The 9,435-nt window shown below is 51.3% G+C and overlaps 1 protein-coding gene across 1 annotated transcript in view; it reads left to right on the top strand.

The window, feature by feature from the left end:
• The first annotated feature begins 675 nt into the window (after positions 1-675).
• Positions 676-9,435, top strand: part of DNAJC6 (DnaJ heat shock protein family (Hsp40) member C6) — a 52,814-nt gene continuing 44,054 nt past the window's right edge. The window contains exon 1 of the mRNA XM_063344106.1: positions 676-926. The gene's annotated coding sequence lies outside the window, so the exon portion shown is untranslated. The remainder of the gene's footprint in view (positions 927-9,435) is intronic.

Raw genomic sequence — 9,435 nt, 5'->3', positions numbered from 1 at the left:
TTCTTTGAATTTCAGAACAACGCTGAGAGCATTGGAATTCCCACCTTTCTCTTATACTTGTATGTGCTGTGCAAGATCGATCCCTTCCCGTAAGGTTTGCAGTATATTATTATTTGCTTTCTGCACTCCACGCTGCCTATTTACAGCCCCGTTGTTTTAAGTTGTCCTTTGGCGTATCTGCTCCCGGGGACCTGTGCCTTGAACTCCTCTGTGGTTTCCCCATCAGCCATTACACCCCTCCGCTTCCCCCGGGCGCTGTGCCGAGAGATTAAAGCTGCTGGGATGCTCCGATACGGTGGGGATGGGGGATACCCAAGGAAGAAAACGGGAATTACTGATGACTGCTTGGAATAAACGGCACTGACAGCTCGTAACCCCATCGCATCTGCAGTTATGCTGTCATAAAGGTTTTGGGGCAATTAATAGCGTGTTTGTAGCATCAGCTAGCTCTAGCCTTCCTGGGTACCCAGGGAAAGTGCCTGGACCGGCACGCCGCCCCGTTCCCGGCTCTGCAAATCTTTGACATGCCACATCCGAAAGATTTAACCTCCTCCAAAAAGAAAAAAAAAAATCAGGGGAAAAAAAAATAAATCAGGGGAAAAAAAAAAAAAAAAAAAGCAGCTTGCTTAGGTTTGCGCTTGCTGGATCAGCCCTGCAGGCTCCCGATCCCACTCCATGCCACATTTTGGAAGATGTGATATGTCTGCCTCCATCCTCATCCTTCCCTCCGTGCCGGTGATCCCAAATATAACCCGGCAGCGCAGTTCCCAGGCAGCGGCGTCCCAGCCCGCGGCCGCCGCCGCCCCGTGACCCGGCACCGGCCGCCGACTGAGGCGGGGGAAGGCGGCGTGCGGGAGCGCAGCCGGGCCCCCCGCCGCCCTGCCGCAGGAGCCGGGAGCGGAGGATGCGCGGGTGTGAGAAGCGAGGTAAGGGCGGGCTGCGCGGCGGCGGGAGGGCGAGAGCGGCGCCCCGCCGAACGCGGGAGGTCGTTTTTACGGCCGATTTGTGCTGAGTAACCATCGGGAAGGCGCGGCGGGAGCCGGCAGCTCGGGAAAAAGCCCCCCCCCCAAAATAATAATAATAATTCCTGCTTTAAAGCCTTGTTATGTAATGGGTTTGAGGGAAGGAATTGCACGGAAAACCGCTTCTCCGGGCAGCGGCCGCACGGATTGCTGCTGCCCGACGGCAAGCCGGGGCGCTGGACTTCGTCAGCGTCTGCCCGGGTATATCGCGATGAATCGCGATTAATCGCCTCGAGCCGCCGCCTGCTCCGCGCGCCTCAGCAGCTCCGCGCAGAACACGAGCGTCTCCTCTGGCACCCCGAAATGGGTGTTTGTCAGTTTTAGGGCTGCGAAAGCTCTTCGGGCATATCGCCTTCAATGAAGAAAGAAAGAAAAAAAAAAAAAAAAAAAGAGTGATTTTCAGGCTTTAAACAACAATCGCGGCTTATGTCTGAGCGTGGCCGTACTTCCTACACGAAGGGTAATTGGGTGTATATTTGCGTATATAAATGCTGCTATGAAATACTGAAATCCAGCCTTTTGCAGCGCACCCACTGGGAAGCTGACCTTCAAGCCCCCCCCCCCCCATTTTCTTATGCCGAGGCAAATACAGAGCTGCATTCCCTTTAAAAACCAACTTCAGGCCAGAAAAGAGAAGAAAAATAAAAATATATATAGCTAAATGCATCCATCATTGCATTTGCTTCAGCCCTGCTGGGGCAGCCCCTGGCAGGTGCCTCGGGGGGGGGGGACAGCAGGGACGGGGCTGCTGCTCCCCACCGTCCCGCTGCTTCAGGTAGGTGTGTAGCCCCCTCGGCATCACCTTGGGAATATCAGGAAATATTTAATGGTTTGCTGATGCATTTGTGGCTGTCGTTATTACAGTCTTATTTTGGGGACTGCCAAGGAGAGGAGGAGGAGGAGGAGGAGGGGGAGGAGGAAGAGGGGGAGGAATATTTTGGACAGGCCCCCAGGACTGCAAACTACAGACTTCATTCACCTTCGGCGTTTAGACGGGGGCCTCCATCTTCTGATATCCCTCCAGCCGTGGATTTCTCTTAGTCATAGCCTTCCCTGAGAAAAATAAATAAATAAATTAAAAAATCAAATCGGCGTATCAAGTAATTCAGATGGCACAGGCAGCATGAAGACGAGCCGGGCTGCACTATATTTAGCCAGCCGTGACACAGCCGGCTTGTTTATGGTCCCAGAAACGCTCCCAGCCGATAGATGCAGGATTTCGGAGCAGCCGCAGCCTTTAAGGAGGAACCGCATTTTTGTCCTTGAGCGCCGGGTTTTTCCTGCGCGCCGCCGGCAGCGTGAGCGCCAACGTTTAATTGCTGACCCGACTAATCCCCCGCGCGGACGGCTTTGCCCCGCTGCAGATTAATCCCGGGGCCTCCCGCTGCACCCGCCGCCTCGCTCTCCGCGACCCCTCCAGGCTGGATTTTTGGGCAGGATTTGCTAAAATCCGTCCCGCTTCGCTGCAAAAATATGGTGGCAGCCCCTGGGTCCGTGTGGAAAAAGGGAATCGCTGGACTGTAGTGGTGGAGAGTTTGGTACCCACATGTGCTGCTTGGGTTTTGGGATTAAAATTGGGCTATCGAGGCTCGGGGGCTCGGTGCCAACAACACAAGGTTGTATTTTGCCGTACCCCCAGCTCTGCTCAGGTGGCTGAAATTTGCCTTGCGAAGGGAATTAGCATCACCAGCACGCGGGGGATGTAGCAGGGGATATAACCCCAGCGTCCGTGATGAACAGCCGGACCCAAAGGGGCGGCTGCTCCTCTCCCGGGATGCTCCGGGGACGGGGAGATGTCTGAAACCGCTGCGCAGCTGCTCATGGGGGTCCGGTCTCTGCTGCGTGCGTGGTGTCCCGCAGCGCCCAGATCTGGAGAAGAAAAACCTCTGGCTGCTGGGAACGCGGGCTGGAAATCCCAGCTGCGACTGGGCCGGACCGAGATCCTGTAATTTCCATCCGCCGTAACAATTAGATTGTAGATGCTTTTTTCAGGGGTGGATAAAGCAGCTGTGGGAAGCTCTCAACGTTAAAATGCTATAAATATTACTTTTTATTATTTATACTAAATTATAAATAATATTTTATGAACTTTTATACAGTAGCTTACATTGCAATAGTGTATGAGGCCCTGTTTTGATAGGCACCGTAAACAGCGTAGAGATTTCTTTCTCCTGAATAAGTTCTTGTCTTCAGTAACCAGAAATAATAAGGATGGGAAATGGTATCTCTTACATCCCTGAGTCGTGGCTGGGAGGCAGAGAGAGGGAGAAACTGGGTGTGCGGAATGAAATCCTGCAGGCAGACTGAGGCGAGGGCCGGGATTTTCTCCAAATCCTCTGAAATGGGTTTTTTTTTGCCGTGCAGGAAACTTATGAAGTTTATTCCCTTCCCCAGACCGTGGGAACAAAGAAGAAATTACCCAAACACTTGAATTCCTTTTCCAAGTAATAGGTTTCGTGGAAAACTTCACAGAAAGAGCAATTTGCTTTCCAGTTAGCGAAGGTTTCTCCGCGGTACGATGTCTGTGCGCGGGTCTCTGCCCCCGCGGGGGCGCTTGTGAAGGCACCGCGGGGTAGGATACGGGCAGGCTCTCCGACTCCACACACGTTTACTCCCGGCATTAATTTTCCACCCCGTTGGACTTTTTTTTCAAGGTATTTAAGCTGAAACACTTCCACGTAAAACTCCCAGCCCGGGAGCCACATGGCATAATTATTTTAAAGCCACGTGGTACGGACTAGCCTCCTGCAATATTACTTTCTGAGTTAACATACACGATGATAAACCCTTTCCTGCCCCAAATGGCATTGAAAACCCCAGGTGGGTCAGGGTAGAGCCGTGAATTTCCCCCAGCTCCATCCCCTGCCCCTGGCTCAGGGCTGTTGGCAGCCTCAGGGAGAGCATCCCCCGGTGCGGAGCTCTTACAGCAGCGCAGAGGCATCGCCGGCAGAGGAAGATTGCTTTGAATCCTTTCTGCTGAGTCAAGCAGGCTTCATCTGGATGTTCACGGAGCTTTTCTATTGCCTGGCACCTCGAAGGCATCCCAGCGACGCATTCCCAGACAAGCGGCCAAGCTGGGGGATCCACAAAAAGCTGATTCGGTGTTGCAGGAATACCAAAGTGGGGTCTGTTACCTTGCGTGGTGTAAACGGGTCACCAGGAGAAGGCTGAGGGTTTTCCATTCCCAGCCTGGCTCCCTGCCTTGCTTAAAGGGGCTGGAATGTCACTGAGGACCAGACTTCTGCTCCCGCACCACTGAATTTACAGCCTGCATCCAAAGTCGTGATGATCCGCTGGAAGCTATTCCCACGCCGATGCAACTGGGTGTCTCTCCCCTTGAATTACGTCCAAGCTATTCTTCCAAAGCTGCAGAGCGCCCTGCGGATTGAAAACAGATCGTGGGAGGGAGTATACGCAGCCCTGGGGCGTCTGCTTGAGTATTACTTTGGAATGATGAGCAGTTACGGCTCTGAACCCGAACTGCGGCAGCCAGGTGTGAGGTAGGTTAGGTGTGATGCAGGACCTGCCAGTAGACACCGTGAGCTGAGCCAGGCGCCACTTTTTAATGTTTTATATAGCAGCCGGAACAACAAAGCTCTAATAATATAATTTTTCCTTTTAGCATTGGATAAAAAAAAAAAGCGCTACCAAAATCTGTAAGAAGGTAGAACCACTTCAGTGGGGATGTGTTGGGTTTCTGGCAAACCTTCCTGTGCCAGCAGACCCACCCGTGTCTTCCTCAGCGTTCTAACCTCTTCCTCAGGTCTAACCGTCAGCCAGACCTCAGTTACACGTCCAGCCAAGAGAAACCGCCACTTTGAAGCTTGGACTGAAGACACTCATCCCCCCCGGCCCGTTCTCCCAAAGTAAACCCCCATCCCACGCATCCTAAAATGAAGTAGCGATGGGAGCGAGACGGGCAACAGCCATCGGCACGGGCTGGCAGTGCCGGCTGTAATTTTCCTTCTGTTTTCAGGGAAAGACTCACTGCATCGAGGGGTCTTTGGTCAGAGCTACCTGTGAGCAATGACCTGACTATTTTCGTTCTACGATGTGCTGCTGGGTCCGACCCCGGGCGCAGCAGCAGGAGCTGAAGTTGCCCCGTGATGACTCACTCGCTTGTGTAATTTTTCTCCTCGTTTTTACCACCGGCCATTTTCCAAGGCAAACAACAACCTGCTGAAAAGAAACGCGAAATTGCACTTTGGGCTTTTTCTATGTGTTTAAAAAAGCAAAGAGCCGGGCATCGTGTTGTTTTAAATGCCCCTGCTAATGCAAGCTGCGGCTATGCCTTGTAAGTGCACGAGCTGAGTAATTCAGCTTTTTAACTCGTCGCGGGTTGCAATTAGCCAGGTTTAACACAAAGCTGAGATTTTTCCAACTATGGGCCCGCCCACCTCTGTCTTGGTTAATGAACGCAGAGCTTCTCTTGTTGCTAACGGAAAGGTTCGTGTGTTTCTGAACTCGTGCCTTTCCTTCTAACGGGGATTACACATGGACACATTTTGCAGGCTTGCAGACAGGCTTCAGGAGGGCTATGCCTACATTTTTCTTGGTATTTACCACTTACAGCGAACGGGGAATGATGAATGGACACTAGTTAGGCAGCAAAATACCTGGTTTTTACCTGAATATCTGATTTTGGCCTGAGGAATTGTATGAATGGCTGTACAGCCTCCAATTTTCTAAGTTTACAGGCTGGGGACTTCCTGAGCTAACAGTGATACACTCCTGTTTAATGGCCCCTTATAGATTTGGTTTTCCCGACCATTTCTCCACCCTCTTTGTGTGGCACGTACATTTTTAGCATCTACAACAGCCTTTGGCAACAGCTCCACAGCTCGGCGCTGCTGAGGAGCCAGTCAAATCCTTAAATCCCGCGAAACAAAGTCTTGGGCTGGAGTGAGTAAGTTGCGTATCATCCCTGACAGCACTTTAACAAGGCTGAAAGGCAAGAAATAGCAAATATCCAGACACAGGAATACATTTACTGGTGTGCGCCGTCACGGAGAGGAAAGGATGGGAAAGAAGATGATAACGGAGTCAAACACTAGTCACATCCAAGCGTCCCTGGAAAACAAAATACTACTAAGGAGCCGTGCAGGCTCACCGGTGTGCCCAAACTGATTTGGGGAGTAAGCAAAGCAGGCGCAGCCTTGCCGAGGTTCCTGATAGCGCGCGGTGAAACTGTCCCGCTCGAACTCCCCAGATGCTCCCAGGGTAATTATACTCAAGTTTTGGTGCAAGGAGGAACGCCTTTGTGGGAGCGGTTGCAGTGCTTTCTCTGCCATCACTCGTCCTGCCAACAAGGGTTTCCTTCTAGAAATGCTTGCATGAGGACCACGAACACCTCTGAAATGAAATTATGGCTGTTGCTTGACAAATGCTCGGGAATAGAATCATAGAATCATAGAATTGTTGAGGTTGGAAGGGACCTTTAAGATCATCAAGTCCAATCATTAACCTACCCTGACAAAAACCACTTCTAAACCGTGTCCCTCAGTGCCCCATCTACCCTTTTTTTAAACGCCTCGAGGGATGGTGAATCCACCACCTCCCTGGGCAGCCTATTCCAATCTTTAATAACCCTTTCGGTGAAAAAATGTTTCCTAATATCCAATCTAAACCTCCCCTGACCTAACTTAAACCTGTTTCCTCTTGTCCTATCACTTGTCACCAGGGAGAAGAGGTCAGCCCCCATCTCTCTGCACCCTCCTTTCAGGGAGTTGTAGAGGGTGATAAGGTCTCCCCTCAGCCTCCTCTTCTCCAGGCTAAACAACCCCAGCTCCCTCAGTCGTTCCTCATAAGGTTCATCCTCCAGTGTCCATCACTGGAGAACACATTCACCGGAGCTCCGCCTGTCAGCGAGGTGCTGAGTGTCGCAGGAAGGTTTCACCACAGCAAAGGCTCACGGCTTCCTCTGAGGAAGAAAAGCGCAGGTTTAATTGAGTCTAACACCTAAAAACAACTCTGAAACTTTCTCAGGACCATGTCTGCTTTTCACTAGAGGTGAAGAAGACAGGAACGGTCAGTTTGGAAGTTCCTGAATATCACGGGGGGGTTAACAAAGGATTAGATCATTTGACCCCGCTCTCTTCACCTGGATGCCCATAAACCAGCCCTGTTTGCCCGTGGCAACACACCACATCCCACACCGGGGATGTACACGACACTGCCCTGCGTAGCCAGCGCTCACAGGCAGGCGTGAGAGCTCCTTACTCCCCCAGCAACCCCAGGCACGGCCACGCTATTCCCACGTACAGAGAAAGGAACCGCGTGGCCATCCTTGACTCCAGGCCAAATGCTGCTTATTTACCCTCAGGACAAGTCCGGGTACTGCTTTCCAGTTGTATTTCTGGCTCCGTACCGAGAGCCTGTACCCAATTTGCTATCACGTGCCCGTTCCCGGAGTAGCGCACAGGAATCGATGCTCCTGGCCAGCCCACGGCACTGCCCAAGTAATGAATGGAGCCTCCGGATGAGAGGGCAAGAAGTGTGATCCTTGCCGTACAGGTCACAGGTCATTTGTGCTTGACCCACGTTTTGGCTGAACACGGAAATGCGAAGAGCATGGAATTGCTTATTTTACAGGAGTAGGAATTGAGACGGGATGGCTCCTGGGTGTTATTTTGCCAGCTATCGCCACTGCTACGACAATGAACTGCCAGGAAAGAGCCCTACGCATCCTCCCCGATTGCCTCAACGCATTCAGAGCCTGCGAGAGGGGAGGCTGGTGCCTATGGATAAAATAGAAGAGTGACGCAAAGGCTCCGGCTAGAGGGATGTTGGGTCTGGCTAACGCTGCGACAGGGTAGGACTCAACCCAAGTTCAAGGCAGTCCCAGACTGAAGGTCTGGCTATTTTTAGAGAAAATGATTGTTTAAAAGACACTGGTTTTTCTAAGCTGGCCTCGGAGGTGAGTTGTAAGGTAATTCCCTTGGCTGTACGTGTGGAAGTTTATTCATTGCCTCTTGTAAAGGCTGAGACTGATTTGACAGCTGCTGTTTTGCTGGGAAGGCTGGAGGAGGTATTTTGGTTCCGGTTTTCTTAGGACAAGAAGTAAAGCAAGAAGGGTGATATCGTGTAACCTCCTGATGACCTTAGTAAGCTGTTGTGATTTCTGAATGGGTGCCTTTAAAAAAAAAACCAACAAAAAACCTATGACCCTCTTCTGAGGTGGAATTGTTTTGGCTCTCACCACAGCTTTGCTTTTGTTCCTCGCTACACTAAGCCTTCCTCAGGAGGGAAACGCAATACTCCTCCAAGGTGACAAGAACCAGGTGAGTTGAATGGAGAGCAGCAGATGCAATCAAGACATAACACTTTCTCGAAGCTAATTCAAATGATGCTACGTGGCTTAAGGTTTTTAAGATCTTTGCTTTATGTTTGCACACACCAGGCCAAAAATTAAATGGAAAAATTAAGATATTCTTTATCTGTGGCAGTAATGACCCACGATGCAGCGGCATTATTTCTTACAGCCCATCTGCGCTGCTCGCTGATGGTGCCCGGGGTGGTCCTAGCCCAGGCAAGGAGCTTGCTGGCTGTAAACCATTCAGTCAGGTTTGCTTAACCAGGGTTACGCACCTGGCTCTTATTTAAAGTGCTGGCAGCTGTGGAGGCCTTGAACGTCACAGGGATGGAGATGCTGGTGTCGGTGCTGCCTGGGGAGGTAGGTGGTGGGACGGACTTTTCTAAGAGCATGGGAATGGGCGCTTGCTAGAATAAGATTGCAATGGGGTGGGTCCAGGAGGAAAGACCTGGCAGAAAAATGTGGTGATGCGCTTTCTTTCCTGCTGGAGAAGTGCTGTAGGCACTAGGGTCAGGGCTGACCCCCATGGAGCATGCTCTTCCCTGCCTGGTGGGGCTGAGCTGCTATGGGCAGTGTGTGGCTCAGTGTGGTGGCTGGGGAAGGGCTGGGATTTCAGTTTATTCTGTGTTTTTGCGAGGACATGGGGCTTCTGGGGGGGTAAGTGTGATGCTGAGATAGACACAGTTGTCAGTTCAGGAGGAACCTCTTTACTTTGAGGGTGGCAGAGCCCTGGCACAGGCTGCCCAGAGAGGTGTGGAGACTCCAACTCTGGAGACATTCCAAACCTGCCTGGACGCGTTCCTGTGCCACCTGCTCTGGGTGACCCTGCTCTGGCAGGGGGTTGGACTAGATGATCTCCAGAGGTCCCTTCCAACCTTATGATTCTATGATTCTATACCAAATTAGTTTTTAGGTCAGGAAAGATGCCTTTGCTGCACCAAATTTTTGATGACTGGCTAGATGAAGTGTCAAAATCTCAAGCAATACCCTGCTACCTAACATGTATGGCGATGGCTTTGCTGTAGGTCTGGGTACTAAACAAACACAGAAAGGTGGTGGCTGTCTTTTTTTTTTTTTTTCCAGACCATCAGAAGTTTCTCA

The sequence above is a fragment of the Chroicocephalus ridibundus genome, chromosome 8, assembly GCF_963924245.1.
Source record: "Chroicocephalus ridibundus chromosome 8, bChrRid1.1, whole genome shotgun sequence".
NCBI classification, from domain to species: Eukaryota; Metazoa; Chordata; class Aves; order Charadriiformes; family Laridae; genus Chroicocephalus; species Chroicocephalus ridibundus.
Note: the sequence above shows the minus strand (reverse complement) of the source record. Positions and strands in the feature narration are given on the sequence as shown.